Below are 22384 nucleotides of genomic sequence, written 5' to 3'. Positions count from 1 at the left end.
AGACATATCAGCAAGTTCATAGTTGTCTCTTACTGTAGTAGCTTTCAAATCCCACTTTTCAGGAAGAGCTAGTAGGAATTTCAGATTTGAATCGTCTGGATCATATTCCTTATCCACTAGTGACAGATCATTCAACAGCTTTGTGAATCTGTCATATGTATCAGTTAGTGATCATCAGATTTTGAGTCAAATTGCTCATACTCCTGTGTGAGTATTGTCTTCCTGTTCTTTTTTATGGCATTGGTTCCTTGACATCTCACTTCCAATGCATCCCAGATTTCTTTTGCAGTCTTACATCCAATCACCCTGTTTGACATGACATTATCAAGTGCACTATGAAGCAAGTGTCTTACTTTTGCATCCTTGCCTATTGAAGAGATGTCTTCAGTGGCGAATTCTCTCTTTTCTTTGGGAATCATCCTCTGTGGCTCATAACTGTAACAGAAAGCTTTGTGGGCTTGTGTGGACCATCATAAATTCTGTCTAAATATTCTGGATCTGTAGCTTCCAGAAATATGGACATCTTCACACTCCATACAGGCTCAGACACCCTGAGCAAAGGAATCCTGATGGTTTCATATCTACTGGTGTTTTGAATGGGTTGAACCTTTGCAGGTTCTTGAGGGTTTGGTATTTTTGCTTGATCAGACATGATTTATTGTTTGTTTGGATCTTAACTGTTTGTAAGCTTAACAGATTGGCTCTGATACCACTTGTTAGGCCTCAATGATACTATAGAAGGGGGTTGAATATAGTATCTACAATCAATTCGATTATAAACACAAGTATGTAACATAAAACAAGTTTATTCAATATTTCAAACTCTGTTACAGTAGGTTTAATCTACTCTCTCAGTGATATATGATATCACTAAGAGCTGCTAGGGTTACAATGAATAATATTCTCGTGAATGATAGCACATATAGTGTAAACCCTAATCTGTGTTTATATAATACACAGTTACAAGATATCTCCTAATTGATATGATAATGATTCTGTTTCTCTGAGATTATCTACTGCAGTCCTATAGCTGTCCAATTCTTCATGCATATCTTTACTTGTTTAATCCAGATCCTCTCCTGTAAATCAGCTCTTTTCCTTATCTGAAGTGTACCCGCACTTAAGTAGTGATATAAGTTCTGACGCCTTAAGTTGTGATAACTTCCTGTCTTTAGCAAGTTCTGATTTCCAGTTAAGTTTTGATACTAAGTTCTGAAACTAAACAAATCAGATTAGACATGACATCACAAATATATCTAACAGGATTTAACGGCTCTGATCATTTGATGAAGAAGATCCAACGGTCGTGATGGAAAGAGATAACCAAAATGACAGGTTAACCAAACTACAAATTATACCCCATTTCAGCTATTATAGTATAATATAGATATAGAATAAGGAGACTCCGTCTAATTCTTTAACAATTTAGCAGTTTAACAGATATATAACATTATTTATTTATTTATTAATAATATGATACGATGTGGTCATAGTTTAGTAGGATAAGTAGACTATATCTAGTAGTTTAAGAATGTTGTAATTTAGCGGATATATAACATTATTTATTTATTTTCTTTAATAACCAAAATTAGGGGATAATCGTTGAATAAAATTATACCCCATTCTGGTTATTATAGTATAGTATAGATTCAATGATTATAATTATTCTAACTCAATAATATATAACAGTTTTAATCATAAATACTTTCATTTATATTTAATAAATATTCTTCAAACATTAATACTTGTATAAAATTTATTTCACAATTAACACATCATTAATATACATATTTATATTGAAGTCATTATTATATATTTGATCATAAATATATATATATATATATATTTAATGCAAATCACTTAGATTACATTAATATTTATTTCATGTCTTCATTTGTTTATTAAATTTTATTCATTATCATAATTAACATAAATATTTATCTATAACTCATATTATATAATGATTAAAAATACATGCATGCATACTTTTTTAGTACATACACACTTATCCATACGTACGTACATACATACATACATTCATACACACTTATACATACGTACGTACATACATACATACATACATACATACATACATACATACATACATACATACATGCATGCATGCATACATACATACACACACACATACATGCATGCATACATACATACATAAATATGTATGTATATATATACATACTTGCATACATGTTCATATATAAAAGTATTTTAGTCATGATTATTTTTGTGGTATAAAAAAATTATATTTAACTTTAACCTAGGTTTAAATCCTGAAGACGAGTTCATATATTATTAATTATCAAATTAATAATATGAACAAGTGAATTATAAACGAATAATAAAAATAAATATTTATATTTATAATTTTAAATTTCATTGAGACATAAAAATATGAAATTTAAATTAGATATTTATTTGAATAATGGGTTTATATTATAATAATAACAACAATAATAATAATAATAATAATAATAATATATACAATAAATATATGTGAGAAATTTGACTGTAAATTATGTTATTTTATGAGCGATGTTCTAGTAAAAGTAAAATAGAAAAAGAACGGTTCAAATTGTTGAATCAAGGGTGGAGTTGATCAGAATGTTGAGCAAACGGGACAAATCAAATGCCGTATCAACTAATTACATCATACCAAATAACATATCTCCGTGTCAAGAAAAATTTATGTGTAGTACAACTCTCATGTGCGAACATCAACAATACGCTAAATATAATCCTGTATAATTTTGATACGTTAGAGGTAACGGAGCACATGTGAAATGCAAAATGCTACTCTAGGATGGGGTAAACATGTCTATAAGATATGAGAATGAAGTTTATATCCATCCCACAAAACTGTGTATATTTACCATTTGAGTACTTAAATAGTCACGACAAGAAAATGTTAAAAAGAATAATACGAATGAAAGACAGCGGAAAATTAATTGTCCTAGTTGAGATCTAAATTGACTCAATTAATCTAATGACTCGTAAAAAGGGTTAATAAGTTTGAGTTTAAAAATGGACAAAAAAATAGAATAGAGAATGAAGCACCTGGATAGGGGTCGTTAAAGGCAGCTATGACGAAAAAGTAAGGGGATGATGTTAATGGGAGATATGAGTACATATTTGTGCATATATTAACATAAAATAAATACGTTATTGTGGTTAGAGTTTTGCATGCATATTTGCGGCCCACAAACCGACAACATATATACTTGGTCAATGTATACTAAAAAATGAGTATATTGATTATTTTCTCTTACTTTATAAATAAGTGGCAATATATTTAAATGCTTATAGAATTCATTATTAAAAAAATATAGTTGTTTGTCATAAATTTCAATTATTTTCGTCACACCCTATCAATGATAATTTATCATATGATTTGATGAACTATACCGTATATCACATAAATACTAATATTTGGATCCATTATATATATTAATGAATTAAATATTAAAAAATATTAAACGAAAAAAATAGGTATTAAGCATGCATGTGTATTGTAACCATTTGTACCTCTTATTAAAAAATTGTATATACACGTATCATACTTTAATAATTATATTTTATGTTATATATAAGTTAGAGATAATTAAAAAAGAAATTTTGATGTATATAGGTATAATACAAATATGTAGTGGCATTAAATGTTGTCTAACTAATCAATCACATTTTTAGCATAAAATCAAATAAATAATTTCTATCACATTTCTAACATACAAACTCAGAAAATAATTTTCAAGAAATCAATATTTTATACATATTTAGATTATGAACATGCATCACTGGCTAAAGATTACATTGCGTCTAACTAGTGGACCCTCAGAATATATTTATATTTTACTTTTATCGCGTATACCGATTAATGCACCATCCACTTTCTTAAGTATTCGTGATTTATTTTTTTAAATGCATGGTAGAAAATGAATGTGTGTGTGCGTTTGTGTATGTTTTAATTTATAATATTCAAAAAACATATGATCATGCTGGTTTATATTGATGTTTCGATGCTCATTACATGTCACAACGTGAACAAATGGTATCGATTAAAATAAATAAATTCAGTAAGATTTCAATAACAAGTGCAATCATGAGAGCTTAATATGTCCATAACTGTGTTTTGTTAATATTGACAAGGGATGGGGAGATTTATTAAGATCAAGAATAAGAATTCAAGAAGATTTAAATTCAAATAACAATTACTCCGCCCGCAAGGGTTGTCTCAGTTGGTTAAATAGTGGATAATTATCCTCTTGGTCATAGGTTCGAATCCCACAGGAGGAGAATTTATGATTATGCCTCCTGAATCAAAATTCGTCGCTTAAGTGTGGTTTACTTTGGTTCACGTGTTTTGCAGGCTATTGTGTGAGCCCGTGTGGTTTACCCAGTGCGCGCCCGAAATATAGCGGTTGCGGGTGTCCTACGATAAAAAAAATAATAACAATTACTCCTTCTGTCCAACTAGGTTTTCAACATTTGAAATTGAAGGTTCGGCTTGTATTTTAATATTTTTATTTAGTATAACTTCATAACTTATTTTAAATTTTTCTTTTTCTAAATAAAAGTTCAAACATTAAATTTTTATTCAAAAAAATAAAATTTTAAAAATGAATTATGAAATCATACTAAATAAGAGTATTAAAATGCGTGTACTCCATTTCAAATGTTAATAAACTAGTGGCACGAAGGGAGTATATGTGAATAAACTACCATATTCTGTAAGAGTTCAAATAACAGAAATTTTCGTAATAAATCATATAAATCACCCAATGGACAATAAAAAATACTATTATAATTGTCGTCTCAGCTAAATACCAAATGTCGGAGAACATATTATACACTAATACCGTCATACCCAAAAACTACTCATTATATAGACAAACAAAGACATTGTCTATCCATCCGAAGACAACATAAATATAATTTAATAAATGTAATATCACATTCATGCAATTTAGAGCATTTTCATACATTGCACGGCTACATCAAACAACCAACCAACAAACAACAATTAGACAATGATCTACTTATAATTGTACAATATAAATCAGCCGTAACAAGTAACAATTCACTCTTTAAACCTATAACATATAACAAAAATGTGATCGGAAATCTGATTTAAATGAAATGTAGTACTCAATATTATACTAAATATTGTAATCCCTTCGTTGAGTTTTACAAAATTTAAAAATCTTTGGTTAAATTAGAGCATCTTCGATAAGAGAGCCCTCGACTATAATATCGAAATGGCACAATTTATAGATAATTTTGAATAAAAATTTGAACTTAATTGTATTAAAATCTTTAGCAAAAACTTCGGACAATCATCTTCCATCAACTTTTTTTATGCAAATCGTATTTTGTTTTCAAAAAAATTTAGCCGTGCAACCATCTTATTTCGCTAATATATTTAATGCTCTTATCTTTCGTATCCTTATTTCTCTGATTTCAAGATTGAGAGAAATCACATATACTATCAGCTTATACATGAAGGTATTTCTTTTTATGATAATTATTTCACTAATAAAATACATATTATATCTACAAAAATAAGCAAAACTGAATAAAAAATGGTAAACAAATTTGATATAGACAAGAATAAATATCAAAGACATGTTTAGTGTCACAATAATGAGACCTAGACTGGTCTAAAGATAGAAGCGAATAAATGAGGCTTATTAATTAAAATCACATTGATAAAACAACGGTTGGCCCATTATGAAGATGTGGATCATATCAAATTGGAAGACTATTGAGTATAAAAAGCCTATTATCGTGAAGTATGGCCCGGACCATATTTCCCAAGGAAACTACGCCCAGGGCTATAAGCCCAACTTTATTATTAAATTCGTAACTATTTATTTAGCTAATTTTACGGTCTATTATATTAATCCTAAATAAAGTCTATAACTCAAAAGAGAAGCCACTAAACCACCCAAATCTATAAGAAATCCAATTCATACAATAAATGACCTAGAAAACTATTAAAAAAAGGCTTACTAATGGACCTCAATGTCTAATCCAACTGGGTTTAACCACTTATCTCAGAACTACTTTTTAACTTGATCCAATAATCCAGACTTTCAAACGTTGATATAAGGGGTTTAACCATTTATCTCATAACTACTTTTTGACTTGATCTAATAATCCTTGACATCCACCAAGGTAGGGAAGAATCAAGTCACCAACTACCAAATCCTCAAAATAAATATACCATAATTTTTTACCCATAATATTTCTTGCCGTCTTTGGGAAAAATAACATTAATCTACATTAAGAACACGTGCAAGTATGGAAGAACAACCTCGTCATTTGTGGAAAAAACAACATCAACCAACAGCAAGAACGTGGAAGAACCGTCACATCCACCGTTGAAATAACCACCCCACTCTAACAAATCTAATCAAGGGGCTAACCCTGTGTATCAAAGGATTAGTCTCATCCAACAGTATACAACATTGCTCAAACTAAACATCACAATTTTCCGATGATCTAACTATATCAGTAAAACCTTTCTTAATTAATAATCAATAAATTAATAACTGATTATAAATTAACATTTTCAATATAAATATTTGGGAGTAAAGTTCTATGAGTCCACCTTTTAATTGGAGTCCTTGAAGTCCATATATGTTATGCAAGTAAAATATAACTTAAAATATTGCAAAACCTATTATTTTTCGACAAACATCACTATTCTATTAAAAATATTGCAGATTGCATACATTTTACAAGCAGAACATTGCAAAAATATATTATTCTACAAAACATGTTTAGTTTGCAGAACATAAATATTCATGTTGCAGAACATATTGCAGAACATATATATTGTACTGTAAATATATGAGATTTGCATGATTTTATTGAAATTATGCTATTTGTGTAACATGTTTTGCAAAATAACACGTTTTATAATATATTTTATTTGCAGAACATAAATGGACTCCGAGAACTCCGACAAAAAGGTGGACTCCATAGAACTCAACCCAAATATTTGGTCCTATTATAATAGTGACATTGTATATGTAATATCGATAAATTAATAAAATTTACTGGTCCCAATCTTATTAATTTAGAGAGGTTTTATTGTAATGTGAAATACGCATGCGTGCGCACTGTGCCGTGCAAATACATATATCTATTTACCTATCTATCTATCTATCTATCTATCTATGTATCTATTGATCTATCTATCAATCTATCTATACTATTATATTAAAAACGAAATAATGAAACTTTGGTTGATAGTCGGTTTGGTCACTGAATTCAAATTCAGAACCGTTAGATATTATATGATCAAATTGATGGGAACCGTCGGATATAATCTTAAAAATTATTATATAAGAAGGTTTAAGGTTCAAATCCTATGAAGAACATATTAGAGTTATAATTTACAACATATAAGGGGTGTAAAGTTCGAATCCCAACAAAAACATATTAAAATTATAATTTATAATATATAATAATTAAAAAAAAATAGAATTATTGTGATTTATAATATATAATGATTAAAACAACCGTGCACGGGTCATAGGCTAGTATTTAAGTACAAATAAATGTCAAAAACTCAAACATTGAGCAATTACATCAAAATAAAATGCAGCTTACTCCTTTCTAGCGCCGCATCTAGAACATTATCCTTGTCCACAAGATTTTGCAGCACTCATTCTTTTGCATCTGGTCAGTGCATTATCAAATGACCTGGTCAGTGCACTATAAAGATTTGCATCTGCCTCCACTGCTGACTCTTTTGAGTTTTAAAGACCAGCCAGTCTCAGGGCTCACAACTCTGTACTGCGCTAAAATTTAGAGCCATTAGTGCAAAGTGATTAGCGTCAACTTGGGTTTCAAACCAGGACAATCTCTATAAACATAGTAAAGACCCGTGTTCTAATGATAGTTGACTGACATTTAGCAATAATAGGGTTGAAATCTCCATTATTCATATCAAACACGGAAAAAACCAGGACACATACCTCAGCTGTATGAATGTATATCGGAATAATGAAACTAATAACTATGTAACAAGAAAATTAAATCTTCAGAATTTGAAGATCCATCTGTTAGAGCCTTTCCTAATTGATTAAAGTATATTGTTGAACATCATGTTTTTAAGAAAATTGTCATTCCAGTGTTCTATGGTCTATAGCATTGCTATTTTAAGAAGTACCATGATCAGCAATTCAGCATCATTAATAACAACATCTACGGCTAACTAAATAAAATTTTAAACTCTAAACAATAGATATATATAATTATGTGTGTGAGTGAGAAACACAGGGAGAGACTAAGAACAAATCATGTTTACTTAAATTAGATTGTATTCCGATCAAAAAAATTGAAGCAATAAATATATACACATATAACAGTGCTTGTTTTTGTCGAGGAAATTATTTGTCTGCACTCAAAGATTTGCAGCTAACCTTGCACAAGTAGACCAAGATTTAATATGGTCCTCTAATCAGATTTTGTTCCGGCTTTAGAAGGCATAATCACTCTTGTCCTGGAATGGAGAGAGTAATCAGTCATACAAGGCACAGAAGCAAAATATAACCGAATAAATTTGCTCATCTTAAAGTGCCTATTCTCCTACAATAGATATAGTAAATTAAATATTTTAGCACAATGTAGACAGAAGCTTATAAATTTCTCTATAGGGCCGTCTTGACTTTAAACTTGAAAGGATGTGTTGGCAGTTAGCAATGGCAGTTTACAACATCTACAAATTTCTCAACAGGTGGTGTCAGCGTGCCACTCACTCTGTACCAATTTGCATCCTTATTGTATTCTGTTCTGGCAGGATTCCAGATTTTGTTTATGCGCAGTCATAAGAAAATGCGTATATATAAATATGGAGACTACAAATTCATATTACATTTTGTGATAATATAGCAAAATGCAGAACTTAAAGAGCGCCAGTCCCAACCAACAAGGTTATTTTCCATGTACTGATGTATTACGCATTCTTTGTTTTTTTTAACTACACATAGCTCACCAGATAAGGAGCACTTGTTTTAGATGTTCCACCATAACCTGGTCACATCAATTTCAATAATAAAAAATCGTCATAAATGCAAGTAGACAACCACTACTATGAGAAAACACAAGGATAAATAACTGTGGAAACATAGATTGCAAGGGGTCCAATGTATATAAGAATAAAATCAGCAATATAGTAATTTAAATACAATGCAAACGTATCCATACATAAAGACGGTCGATATTTAAAGACATCTTACCCCAACGAATTCTAGGCACCTGCGAAGTAGCTAATATAGCACAAATATCGATACATTGTGAAGCACAGGTACAGAAAATTAGGTTCTGGCTGCATAAGATTCGCTGCGGTAACCAATTCTCCAAAAAGCATAAAGAAATGTAATGGTATATACCTAGAAGTTACAAATAAACATAGAACAAATAAGCAATGCTTTGAAAAAATAAGACCAGGATGAACATGCAATAAATCTATAGCCTTCAAGCATTCAAGCCGAATCCTCAATTCCGGTATGCTAAGGAGTTCATGTGTATAGTCAAATTATAAGTACCACGACATATTTTAATTAATCAGTTGTCGTTTCCGATCGCGAATTATTGGACAATAAGACTTCATACACCGCGAAGTGGTATATCAAGCAGTTAACTTGAATAAAATTTAACAGGCATTGCATAGTACATCAAACGTCTGTCAAGAAGTGATCTCCGTACCTGTTTCGCGAACAGGGGTTTTAGAAATTCACACTAACTTATGAAATGTGGCCAGGTTCTAAAATTACTTCTATTTCTACAATCACGTGCAAAGAATATACCTCATTCTTTTCGGCACTGCCCGCTGCCATCAATCGCTTAATGCCCGCTGCCATCAATCGTAACTCCCCTCGTTGGCCAAACTGTAAATATAAGCCAAAAGATTCAATGACTCGGGTTTATCGTTTAGATATTCTGTGCATATATTGAAAACTTGCACCAAGCAGATGCCGCTACCCTTTGGATTTAAATAAAAAATACATCATCCCAGTTTTTACTATTAGGTTAATTTTATCGCAAATCTTACAAACCACAAGTCAAAGTAATTGTAGTAAATATCACGCGTTTCAACCAGAAAGTGATGTTTCTCACAAAACTTTTCACATCGACTAGTTTATGTAAAATTATTCGGACAATGTTATAAATAGAGACATGCGGCCTACATGACAATATACTTACCCTGATGGGGTCTATGAATGATCATTAAGGTCTGTGGCCTAAGGAAGTGACTTCCAGTACACTTTGGATGAGTGCTTCTCTAAGGTCGGTCTACCCGAAGTGGTGGAACCTACATCATAATTTGTGTCGGGGGGCTTGCGTCCGCGCAGCCCCCGAATTCTTGTATAATATTACACTTCGTATTAAAAACAAAACCACGCACTCTAAAATCTATTTGCAATTTTCTGGTGGAAGTCTCGCGTAGCAGAGTCTAATATTTATCACCTCAACTTATTTTCCTCACTCATTCAAATTCTTCGCCATAATTTCATGTAAGTTCTAGAATTCGAGGTGTCATTATTTAAGCACGTTACCGACCCTAAGGAAAACTAAATTCATGACTCCAAGATTAAAAAAAATAGGTTCTTCGGTGTTGCTGTTAATTCAAATCAATCCATTCATGCGACACCTATTGTATCGTAATTGATAAGACGTGAAGTGATGTGTCCTTTTACTTGCAAGCAATAAGAACACAACTGCAAGGACCAGATTACATTACATGTGTTTAAACTAGTTACACAAATTTTGAATTTTCTGGGTTCCACCAAAATGAAAGGTAAACTGAATAGTGCAAAACACTTTTAATGTAAAATTATTGTTTATTGTTTGGAGAGAAGGAGAGAATATAAGAACCGAATGAGCATATACACTGAACCCCGCCGTTTAAGTACTCGCTCGATTATTCCCTACACTACGATTGATATCATTTATGCATTCAAGCCGACTCCTCAATTCCGATATGCTAAGGAGCTCAAGTGTATAGTCAAATTATAAGTCCCACAAAATATTTTAATTAATCAGTTGTCGTTTCCGATCGCGAATTATTGGACAATAAGACTTCATACACCGCGAAGGGGTATATAAAACAGTTGCATAAAATTTAACGGACACTGCATAGTACATCAAACGTATGTCAAGAAGTGATCTCGGTACATGTTTCGCAGAAACAAAGACACAACTTAAACTTTTAGGAGGTAGGCCTGCACCAGCCGGTTCTTCATTCCCATCCCCAAACTTAAGGAAAACTAAATTCATGACACCAAGTTTAAAAAAGCTGGTTCTTCGGTGTTGCCATTAATTCAAATTAATCCATTCATGCGACACCTATTGCATCGTAATTGACAAGACACGAAGTGATGTGTCCTTTTACTTGCAAGCAATAAGAACACAACTGCGAAGACCAGATTACATTATATGTGTTTAAACTAGTTCCACAAATTTTGAATTTTCTGGGTTCCACCAAAATAAAAGGTAAACAGAATAGTGCAAAACACTTTTACTGTAAAATTATTGTTATTGTTTAGAGAGAAAGAGAGAATATAAGAACCGAATGAGCATATACACTGAACCCCGCCGTTAAGTACTCGCTCGATTATTCCCTACACTACTATTGATATCCTTTATGCATTCAAGCTGACTCCTCAATTCTGATATGCTAAGGAGCTCAAGTGTATAGTCAAATTATAAGTCCCACAGCATATTTTAATTAATCAGTTGTCGTTTCCGATCACGGATTATTGGACAATAAGAGTTCATACACCGCGAAGGGGTATATCAAACAGTTGCATAAAATTTAACAGACACTGCATAGTACATCAAACGTATGTCAAGAAGTGATCTCCGTACCTGTTTCGCAAACAAAGACACAACTTAAACTTTTAGGATGTAGGCCTGCACCAGCCGGTTCCTCATTCCAATCCCAAAATTGTCCTTGGTCTCAACTCCTAAAGTCTGAAGAGTAATTAGATCTTTCCTGTATAAAGATTGAAATGTCAGAAGAAGGTCGTTGCTTTTTCATAAACACAAACATCTGTCTAATCATCATAACTATCAATATTATAGTCCTGTTAAATATTTCGGTTTAATAAGAGGATTTAAACTTCTTGCACTTTAGCTAACTTTCTACCCTCGACGGATCAACCAATCGTCATTTTGTGTTAATTTTGAGGGTCAACTAATACATGCAATTACTTGTACGCACTCCGACGATTACTATTTAGATATTTTTTTCATCTCCTTAACTTTGCCGTTATCTATTTAGGCACCACATCGAGGCACTCCGTGGTGGAGGTAGCGCATGCCATCCTTAAAACAAAGTCACGTAGGTAATCAAAGCATACCTTTCTTGGCCTTTTGGCTAAGATCAAGTGTAGTACATCAAACGTATGTCAAGAAGTGATCTACGTACCTGTTTCGCAAACAAAGACACAACTTAAACTTTTAGAAAGTAGGCCTGCACCAGCCGGTTCCTCATTCCAATCCCCAAACTGTCCTTGGTCTCAACTCCTAAAGTTTGAAGAGTAATTAGATCTTTACTATATAAAGATTGAAATTTCAGAAAAAGGTCGTTACTTTGTCATAAACACAAACATCTGTCTAATCATCATAACTATCAATTTTATAGTCCTGTTAAATATTTCGGTTTAATAAGAGGATTTAAACTTCTTGCACTTTAGCTAACTTTCTACCCTCGACGGATCAACCCTCATCCTTTCGTGTTAATTTTGAGGGTCAACTAATACATGCAATTACTTGTACGCACTCCGACGATTACTATTTAGATATTTTTTTCATCTCCTTAACTTTGCCGTTATCTATTTAGGCACCACATCGAGACACTCCGCGGTGGAGGTAGGGCATGCCATCCACAAAACAAAGTCACGTAGGTAATCAAAGCATACCTTTCTTATCTATTCTTATCAATTTAATATCTGATATGTGGGCCATTGGTTCACACAATATTAATTCAATTTTTTTAACGGGTAAGGTCCAGCACGATAGCTTGCTATTATGGTCTTCATGTGTGGCTCAAGTGTTGCACTACTACTCGTGCCTGGCAACAACCCCTCCAAATCATAAACTAAACATTTTATCGTGTTTTTAATACTTGGACGTCAACTTTTAACAACCAGGGTTTTAGAAATTCACGCTAAGTAATAAAATGTGGCCAAGTTCTAAAATTACTTCTATTTCTACAATCACGTGCAAAGATTATACCTCATTCTTTTCGGCACTGCCCGTTGCCATCAATAACTTAATGCCCGCTGCCATCAATCGTAACTCCCCTCGTTGGCCAAACTGTAAATATAAGCCAAAAGATTCAATGACTCGGGTTTATCGTTTAGATATTCTGTGCATATAATGAAAAATCGCACCAAGCAGATGCCGCTACCCTTTGGATATAAATAAAAAATATATCATCCCGATTTTTACTATTAGGTTAATTTTATCGCAAATCTTACAAACCACAATTCAAAGTAATTGTAGTAAATATCACGCGTTTCAACCAGAAAGTGATGTTTCTCACAAAGCTTGCCACACGACTAGTTTATGTAAAATTATTTGGAAAATGTTATAAATAGAGACATGCGGCCTACATGACAACATACTTACCCTGATGGCGTCTATGGATGATCATTAAGGTCCGTGGCCAAAGGAAGTGACTTCCGGTGCACTTTGGATGAGTGCTTCTCTAAGGTCGGTCTACCCGAAGTGGTGGAACCTACATCATAATTTGTGTCGGGGGGCTTGCGTCCGCGCAGCCCTCGAATTCTTGTATAATATTACACTACGTATTAAAAACAAAATCACGCACTCTGAAATCTATTTGCAATTTTTTGGTGGAAGTCTCGCGCAGCAGAGTCTAATATTTATCACCTCAACTTATTTTCCTCACTCATTCATATTCTTCGCCATAATTTCATGTAAGTTCTAGAATTCGAGGTGTCATTATTTAAGCACGTTACCGACCCTAAGGAAAACTAAATTCATGACTCCAAGATTAAAAAAACTGGTTCTTCGGTGTTGTCGTTAATTCAAATCAATCATTTCATGCGACACCTATTGCATCGTAATTGATAAGACACGAAGTGATGTGTCCTTTTACTTGGAAGCAATAAGAACACAACTGCGAGGACTAGATTACATTACATGTGTTTAAACTAGTTACAGAAATTTTGAATTTTCCGGGTTCCACCAAAATAAAAGGTAAACAAAATAGTGCAAACATTTTTAATATAAAATTATTGTTATTGTTTGGAGAGAAAGAGAGAATATAAGAACCGAATGAGCATATACACTGAACCCCGCCATTTAAGTACTCGCTCGATTATGCCCTACACTACGATTGATATCATTTATGCATTCAAGCTGACTCCTCAATTCCGATATAGTAAGGAGCTCAAGTGTATAGTCAAATTATAAGTCCCACAACATATTTTAATTAATCAGTTGTCGTTTCCGATCGCGAATTATTGGACAATAAGACTTCATACACCGCGAAGGGGTATATCAAAGAGTTGTATAAAATTTAACGGACACTGCATAGTACATCGAACGTATGTCAAGAAGTGATCTTCATACCTGTTTTGCAAACACAGACACAACTTGAACTTTTAGGAGGTAGGCCTGCACCAGCCGGTTCCTCATTCGCATCCCCAAACTGTCCCTGGTCTCAACTCCTAAAGTTAGAAGAGTAATTAGATCTTTCCTATATAAAGATTGAAATTTTAGAAGAAGCTTGTTGCTTTGTCATAAACACAAACATCTGTCTAATCATCATAACTATCAATATTATAGTCCTGTTAAATAATTCGACGGGTATTAGGATCATAGCTGTAACACCCCCAAATCCGGGGTCGAGGATCCGGGTTGCCACGAGTTCCATTTCCCTTAATAACACCCAATCTTAATAATTACTCAACTACTCTGTACTGTGACCCCACAATAAACATACACACCACACGTTATAGTCTCAGAGATGAACATCCAAAAATAACCACAAGTCATTTTATTCCACAATTATATGTCAATACACCCTAAAAAGGTTTCTGAATAAATTTACATTTCTTTGCCATTATTACAATTCATAGTTATACATAAGTCTGGTACATCATAAGTTGAAAACCTAGCCTATTGGTAGTTCCTACCTCAGCTACAGCGACATCCACACCTACAGGAAACTGCGGAATGTTTCCTATCTGCCTGCGAATTGGGAGCTTAGTCCTGTTCATCTTTTCTATCTGTTGTTGTGTGATGAAAGAAGAAAGTAAGGGTGAGCAGCAAGCCCACCAAAATAATATGTATAATGATTAACAATATGAGCCTTCTCATAGTACTCATGAAAGTCTTGGTCAAAAGAAATGAACCAAGTTTGATATCTTAATGCGATGAAGTCGCAAAATATTCAGTATATATACATATATACTTTTCAAAATATTGGAAGTCCTCTTCCATGCATAATACACACAGAGTTCCAGTGTATAACTGTATAAAAAATATCGTTGCAAGGTGATCTCATATATCTAACCTTGTCTCAACGTTATTCTGAAAATCTTTGTCATTCATAAGACAATTATTAACTAGATATAAGTTTAAAAGATGAAGTTACCAAATACTTCACTACACTTATATCATTTATAAAGCTACTTGAACTACCATTGTTCAAAGTATAATGAGCTTTCAACAGTTCATCACATAGATGAGACTACAAGACAAGATTTGAATAGATTAAATCTTTAAAATATTATTAAAGGAAATGAAGTTATGACATACTTCATTAAGTTCTGATATATATATATATATATATATATATATATATCCACATATACATCTTCCTTTATACATTTCCTGAAAACCTCTGCCATGTAAAGTATGAACAGAATTGCAATATCCAATAAATTTGGAAAGGAAAAGAATTTTGGCATAAACCAGATATCTTGCTGATCAGGCAAAGATACCCATAAGCAACCTTTTCTACTAGTAGATGGACGAATTCCCCACTGGTCATCACCCTGGTCGTAATAGGACCTTATGCTGGACTGCCACTCAACCACTTATGCATTTGATGGACTCCCACTGAGCCACTTACACTATCATGGACGCCCACTGAGCCCATGTTGCTTATGCCGACTCAATAGATGGACTTACTTCCCGAACGTTGGGTAAGTAATCAATTCATTTACCAAAACTGCAACCGTGTTGCGAATATAAAATACACCACAGAGCCGGATCCTTCAGGTTTTGAGCGAGTATTTAAATCCCCTTAAAAAGGAAGATCTTAAATATAAAAATGAGTTTTGGGATCCGCTCTAACTTTTAAAAATCATTTTGAAGACTCGAAAACACTTTAAAGAGTGTTTGGAGTAAAGCTGATTTAATGAAGTAAATCAGTCCCCAGAATATTTAGAAAATGTCTGAATATTATTATTTAAATAATATTCCCATAAAGAATAATCTTTATAAAAATAATTGAAGTAGAAGTATTAAAACTTATACTTGAAACGAGTATTAAATAACCAAAGATATACTTATATGAAAGTACTATCTTTATTTGAATAATCGAAAATAAGTTTGATTATTGACACCTTATTCTTTAATAAAATAAAGAATATATCTCAGCAAATAATCGGAGTCATAGATCCTCAAATGAATATTCAAATAATATTCTTTAAATAATATAAACTGAGTCATAAGCCCTCAAATGAATATTCAAAATAATATTCATTTAATATAAAGGAGTCATAAGCCTTCGATTAATATTCAAAATAATATTCAATAATAAAATAAAGTTAAAGTTATCGAATAAACCTTATTCGATTAATAGTTTTGAAAACTATGACCATATATATATATATAAGTATATATATATATATATATATATATATTTATATCCATATATACAAAATCTACTCGGGATCCTCGACTCCCGGTTTTAGAAAATATTTTCACCTTTGGGTCCCTATACTAAGGGTATATGCAAATTACCGCTATTCTCTAGCATAGGTATTATCAACTGAATCAACAGATATATATGGAAAGAATACGAAACAGGCATGCATAAATATATACCATAGCAGCATGCTTCAATATATTGCAACATTTGCTAATTAACCAACATGCATATATCGCAAGATAATGCATATACATATATACATCACAACAACAGTTATAACGGTTAGAAAACTTGCCTGAGCGACTGGGGGTTACAAATGGCTCGGGACGAGTCTGGTAACCTATAAACAACAAGTAAGTTGGAATTAAACCAAAGTCACTTGTAAATCTATACTTTAACCAACTTAGACTCTAACGCTTGCTTTGCGCTTACTGATTCTCTTAAGTCACTCGAGTACCCTCGGCTCAACTATTTTTAATAATTTAACCATTACGAGTTTTAAGGCGATTCCTTCGCGAGTGTCTTACCAACTGCCTAACACACTTAACATAATTGTTTCATACACTAATTAACCCTTTAAGGTCCTTAACCAAGGTTTCAAAGTAAGGCGAGGGGTAATGGTTCGGTCGTGAAACGCCATTACTGAAAACGGTCGTTTCTCCTAAACCGTACATCGGAATCAAACGAACTACATATCAAAACGAAGCTCGTAACATGAACTATCTAAACATGGCAATGGTCATAATCTAGCAGGGGGTTCTAGGTTCCTAATGTTATGCACAAAAACAGTCTAAAGAAAATCGGACGTTACGACGGCTATGTTTACGCGATTTCCCAATTTTAAACCATTCAAAACCAACCCAATTCAACCTCAAATCCAACATACAACCCACATCCATCCTTATCACATCATAACAACCCCAATCAATTCAATTTTAACATTCATACTTATGCCTAAGCTTAACTTTAACCATACTTAAGTTCTTTTAATCAAAACAACAACATTTACCATTCCATTTCAATACCATTTCAATCCCAAACTCTAAATCACCAACATCAAGCTACAATATCACCCTGCTAATCAAAATTATCTTATAATACATAGGAATCTAGGGTTTGGAGATGATATACCTTCCTTGAAGTGGTGGGAGGAGCTAGGAAGCCTTAAGAAGCTTTGAGAAGTCTTAGGAATGCTTGGATCTTCAAGGAAATCAAGAAAAATTTCAAGTTAAAAACTTGAAAACACTATTCATTGTCTTCTTCTTTGATTAAATGAAGAAGATTGAGAAGGAATTGATGGCTTAAACTCATGATATAGCCCTAACTAAGCATAAGGATGATTAAGGAATTATCTTACCAATTTAGGAGGCTTGGATGTTGAGTTTTGAAATTCCTTGCCTTTGGAATAGTAAAAAGCCGAGAGCATGAAGAACAATGCCTTGGTTTCTTTTTGATTTTGATGAAAAATGATTTGCTTGGCTTGGTTGGTTTGATTTTTGTGTTTGTTTTAGTTAATTACCTAGTTGCCCTTGATTTTGTGTGGTTAAAAAGCCACCACATCTCCTTCCTTCCCATGTCATGCCCATGTCATGCCCATGTCATGCCCATGTCATGTGGTGATGTCATCCTTCCCTCCTTGTCCTCTTCTCATTGGTTGGGTGACATCACTCTCTCTAATCCCTTTGATTAACTTCCTAATTGTTTGCCTAATGACCGCTGATCTGTTATACGGTTCGCTTAACTTTCGTTCTCGTTTATCGTTTGAGGGATCATACCCGGGATCTTATTACTTAGGTTTCTTTAACCTTTCTCAATACATAATATTCCTTTCATGATCCTCTCTTATAATCCTTGAATTTAAATCCTTTTTATTCTGTTACCTTATACTCAATTCTTTCTGTATCTGGTAGATTTTCGGGAAAAAACAAAGTGTTCGGAATTGGATTCTGACGATCTTTACATACACTTATATACCATATAGAGTACTAATAAAATCTCAGAATATCCATAACAGAACCCCTACATAGTGTGGCATGAAAAGTTTTCTCATTCAGCAAAAACACTATTCATAAGGGTTTCAAAAATTTCCAAAAATTGGGGTTATTACAGTCTCCCCTCCTTAAAAGGATTCCGTCCCGGAATCAAATAGAAAATGAATAGGGATACACTCTTAGCATTGCACTTTCTAACTCTCGAGTAAATTTTCCCACATTGTGGTCCTACCACCAAACTCCGCCTAGTTTGATAACCCTTCTCCTAAGTACTTGTTCCTTTTCACTCTATAACCCTTCCTGGTTGCTCCATATAGGTTACGTCGGGTTGCATGTCTATGTGCTCACATGCCCCTATTTGTCTGGCATCCGAATTATACTTTCTTAACATTGATACGTGGAACACGTTATGAACTTGCTACATATTCGGGGTTAGGGCTAGCTCATATGCTATCTTCCCAATACTTCTTAATATATCCAAGGGTCCGACAAATTGTGGACTTAGCTTTCCTTTCTTTCCGAATCTCATCAATCCTTTCCAAGGGTTTCCAAGGGAATACCTTTAACAACACTAGGTCCCCTACTTCCTATTCTTTGTCCTTTCGTGTCAAATCAACATACTTCTTATGTCCATCTAGGGTTACTACCAGCCGTCTTCTGATTAGATCTATTATATCCTTGGTCCTTTGGACTACTGCGGGTCCGAGCATCTTGCGCTCTACAACTTCATCCTAACATAAGGGAGATCGACTTTGTCTTCCCTCAAGGATCTCATAAGGTGATATCTCGATACTGACATATGATCTATTATCGTAAGAAAACTCAATCCATGTTAAGTGATCATTCCAATTTCTTTCAAGTCTATTGCACAGACTCTCATTATAGCTTTTAACATTAGAGCTTTTGCTTCTCAATACCCATTCTTTTCCAGTTCGTAATCGCTACTACCTTCCGTTCCTAATATTATACTGGTTATACTTTTTCTCGTTAGCGTTCTATAACCTTTTAATAACCTCGTCAACCTTAGTATCACGAATGTGTTTCCATTCCGCATACCACCACAACTTTACTACTCCTTTTTCAGCTGCTTCTATCTTCGAAAGCTTAGTCCTTCATATAGAAGTAAAAGAATTTATTGAGAGATCACTATGATCATGAACACTTGTTACATTGCATAGTTAGTACAGAAGGTGGCCAGCCTTTAGTACTTGACAAGCAATTAAACAATATATGGTATCCTACTCGGCTTCTATCACACAGATAGATAGTCATTCGGCAATACCTCCCCTTCTGGAAGGGTTGTTCTTCTCAGCTTATATGAAATGAAAAGAAGAGAAAAGAACGAATTGAAGAGAATTGTATATGTGAAAAAAAAATATACTGCCACCAAATATCTGGCTTGGAACCTACCTCTGAACTATAGAGGTTTGATATAGGAGAACAAAGCATATGTGTATTTATATCAACATCAAGTATTATAGCATCGCATTTTACATGCTTAAATATTTACTATTCCATCCATCATTCTATGGACCCATGCTCTTGCACGAGCTTATACACAATCACCTTTGAAACTCCCTCGATATTGAAAATCGAACCTGGGATCTCATTCTAGACATTATCGTTACTAGAATTCTATGCTTGCACCGCAACCTTCCTCATATAGTCATACGACCCTCTATTGATAAGGAGGAATAAATATTCAATAGGTAAATAATCTACTTAATTAGTCTATTCAATGATAACTTATACATCACCACGACCCGATTAGTGGTACTTAATCTCAACATCCATTCCAATACAACTCTCATGGTTGTAACCAGCTCATTACTCGCAGAATCATTGCTGCATTACTATGGTCCACCACTGACCTACTGTCGTCATTCACTTTCCATGAAATCTTAATATTTAACCATACGGAGTCCATACATGTCGTATAGAATACTTCTAAGGAGTTAACATAACCCCCATTCATAATTCATGAAGAACACTCCAGATCCTGACGTACTTTCATGACATGAAGCAGATAAAATTGCAGAAGAGTTTCAATCAAAGCAACGATAGCAGGTTAATACCATTCTTAATCGTATGCCTTCAATTGAAGACTTAACTCAAAGGTTCGTTTAGTCCTTTTTTCTTTTTTTTTTGAAATATGGTCCTGGATTACTCTCAAGATAGGACCTTCTAAGATAGATAGCCCGCTCATGGCGATTATACGAATTAAACCTTTACCAACTACTATTACAGTTGGGTATTGCACAGTCATCAGAAGGAATGTCAATCTTTCAAATCATAATACAATCTTCACGGCTTTAACCATTATCATTGTATTCTCCTGGCACGAGCGCCGATAATTATCTTTTTACCTTTAAAGTGTCGGCCACCTCTTTGGCCTTTCCTGATAGTAAAATTTCCTTACAGTCAATGTCATTTTAACCACCTCCAAATAATTTTCTATCTCATTTCAATCACAGCTTATGCGAAGATGTTTTCTTTAAAGTCTGATGAGTAAAAATAAAAAAAAATTATCACCATTCCATAAGTTATTGCCTCAGTCTTTAGAGGTTAATCACTGTCACGACTGACTTTTAATCATACTTAGAACATCTTTTATCTTAAGTCCTAATTGCCTTGAACAATTTCGACCATTACTGGTTCGATCCATACCTTCTCGTGGTTTAACACGTGCCTCACTTGGCATCATTATAATTACGTCATATTTCCTTTATCAACATTTCTATTCTTGAGAATTTTGAATATTACCTTTCTCCTTGTAAAACCTCTAAGGTTATCCTTGAATCGTTCCTCCTGTATTCCCTAAATACAGGGCATATCAAGATACCATTTATTAATACCAAAATCATTGTCTATATACTTCTTAAAAAATTTCTCCATTGATTCTTAAAGGTTGTTATTACCTTAATCCTTTCCAATTCATACTGTCAAAACTCATACTATCCCTATTAAGGGTGAAATGCCAACCTTTAGGCATTCCCCTAGGATTCGTTTTAAGTACCGATGTTCTATCCTTAATTCCACCTTTAAAAAGGTACATGCATCCTTCCATGGATAAATCAAGTCATATATTCCTGATAAGGGTGTCTTATTCAATTATTTCCACCTCAATAGTATATGCCTAATTTCACAATAACATCTGTATTCAAAATGAGGTCAATCAATATGGCCTCCAAAAGATATAACGGTTATCCGCTTTTCTTTCCTGATTTGGTAATGATCACATGGATGTTCTGGAAGATATTGGTCGTGTTCAACGTGAACTTCTTCTTAATAAATCCTTATTTACTTTTGTTGTTTATCTCAACAGTCATCTCAATGTTGGGATATCTTTCATGCCTAGCGTCTCCCTTTCTGGGTATCATGCCCCTGGTCTTACACTTCACATTCTTGAAGGTCACTTCCTTCATCCAATTTTCCTAATTTCTTACTTCCT

The 22384-nt window shown here is 33.4% G+C and overlaps 2 long non-coding RNA genes, 2 other non-coding genes and 1 pseudogene across 5 annotated transcripts; 3 read left to right on the top strand and 2 right to left on the bottom strand.

Moving 5' to 3' along the window:
• Positions 1-7552: 7552 nt before the first annotated feature.
• LOC141695186 (uncharacterized) lies at positions 7553-12018 on the bottom strand. 2 transcript variants are annotated; one of them, XR_012564344.1, is made up of 6 exons: positions 11896-12018; positions 9834-9914; positions 9264-9416; positions 9020-9057; positions 8448-8527; positions 7553-7818 (listed from the first exon to the last, which is right to left on the bottom strand). It is a non-coding gene; the product is annotated as an uncharacterized LOC141695186 (long non-coding RNA). The 2 variants fall into 2 exon arrangements; XR_012564345.1 differs by having other exon boundaries at positions 7553-7813.
• LOC141699153 (U1 spliceosomal RNA) lies at positions 10223-10386 on the top strand. Its single transcript, XR_012565636.1, has one exon. It is a non-coding gene; the product is annotated as a U1 spliceosomal RNA (small nuclear RNA).
• A 415-nt stretch (positions 12019-12433) lies between the features above and the next one.
• On the bottom strand, positions 12434-14731 carry LOC141697227 (uncharacterized). The gene is made up of 3 exons (XR_012564654.1): positions 14632-14731; positions 13267-13347; positions 12434-12555 (listed from the first exon to the last, which is right to left on the bottom strand). It is a non-coding gene; the product is annotated as an uncharacterized LOC141697227 (long non-coding RNA).
• On the top strand, positions 12947-13114 carry LOC141699510 (U2 spliceosomal RNA; annotated as a pseudogene).
• On the top strand, positions 13655-13818 carry LOC141699175 (U1 spliceosomal RNA). The gene has a single exon (XR_012565657.1). It is a non-coding gene; the product is annotated as a U1 spliceosomal RNA (small nuclear RNA).
• Positions 14732-22384: the final 7653 nt, after the last annotated feature.

The sequence above is a fragment of the Apium graveolens genome, chromosome 11 (genome assembly GCF_009905375.1).
Source record: "Apium graveolens cultivar Ventura chromosome 11, ASM990537v1, whole genome shotgun sequence".
Classification (NCBI taxonomy): domain Eukaryota; kingdom Viridiplantae; phylum Streptophyta; class Magnoliopsida; order Apiales; family Apiaceae; genus Apium; species Apium graveolens.
Note: the sequence above shows the minus strand (reverse complement) of the source record. Positions and strands in the feature narration are given on the sequence as shown.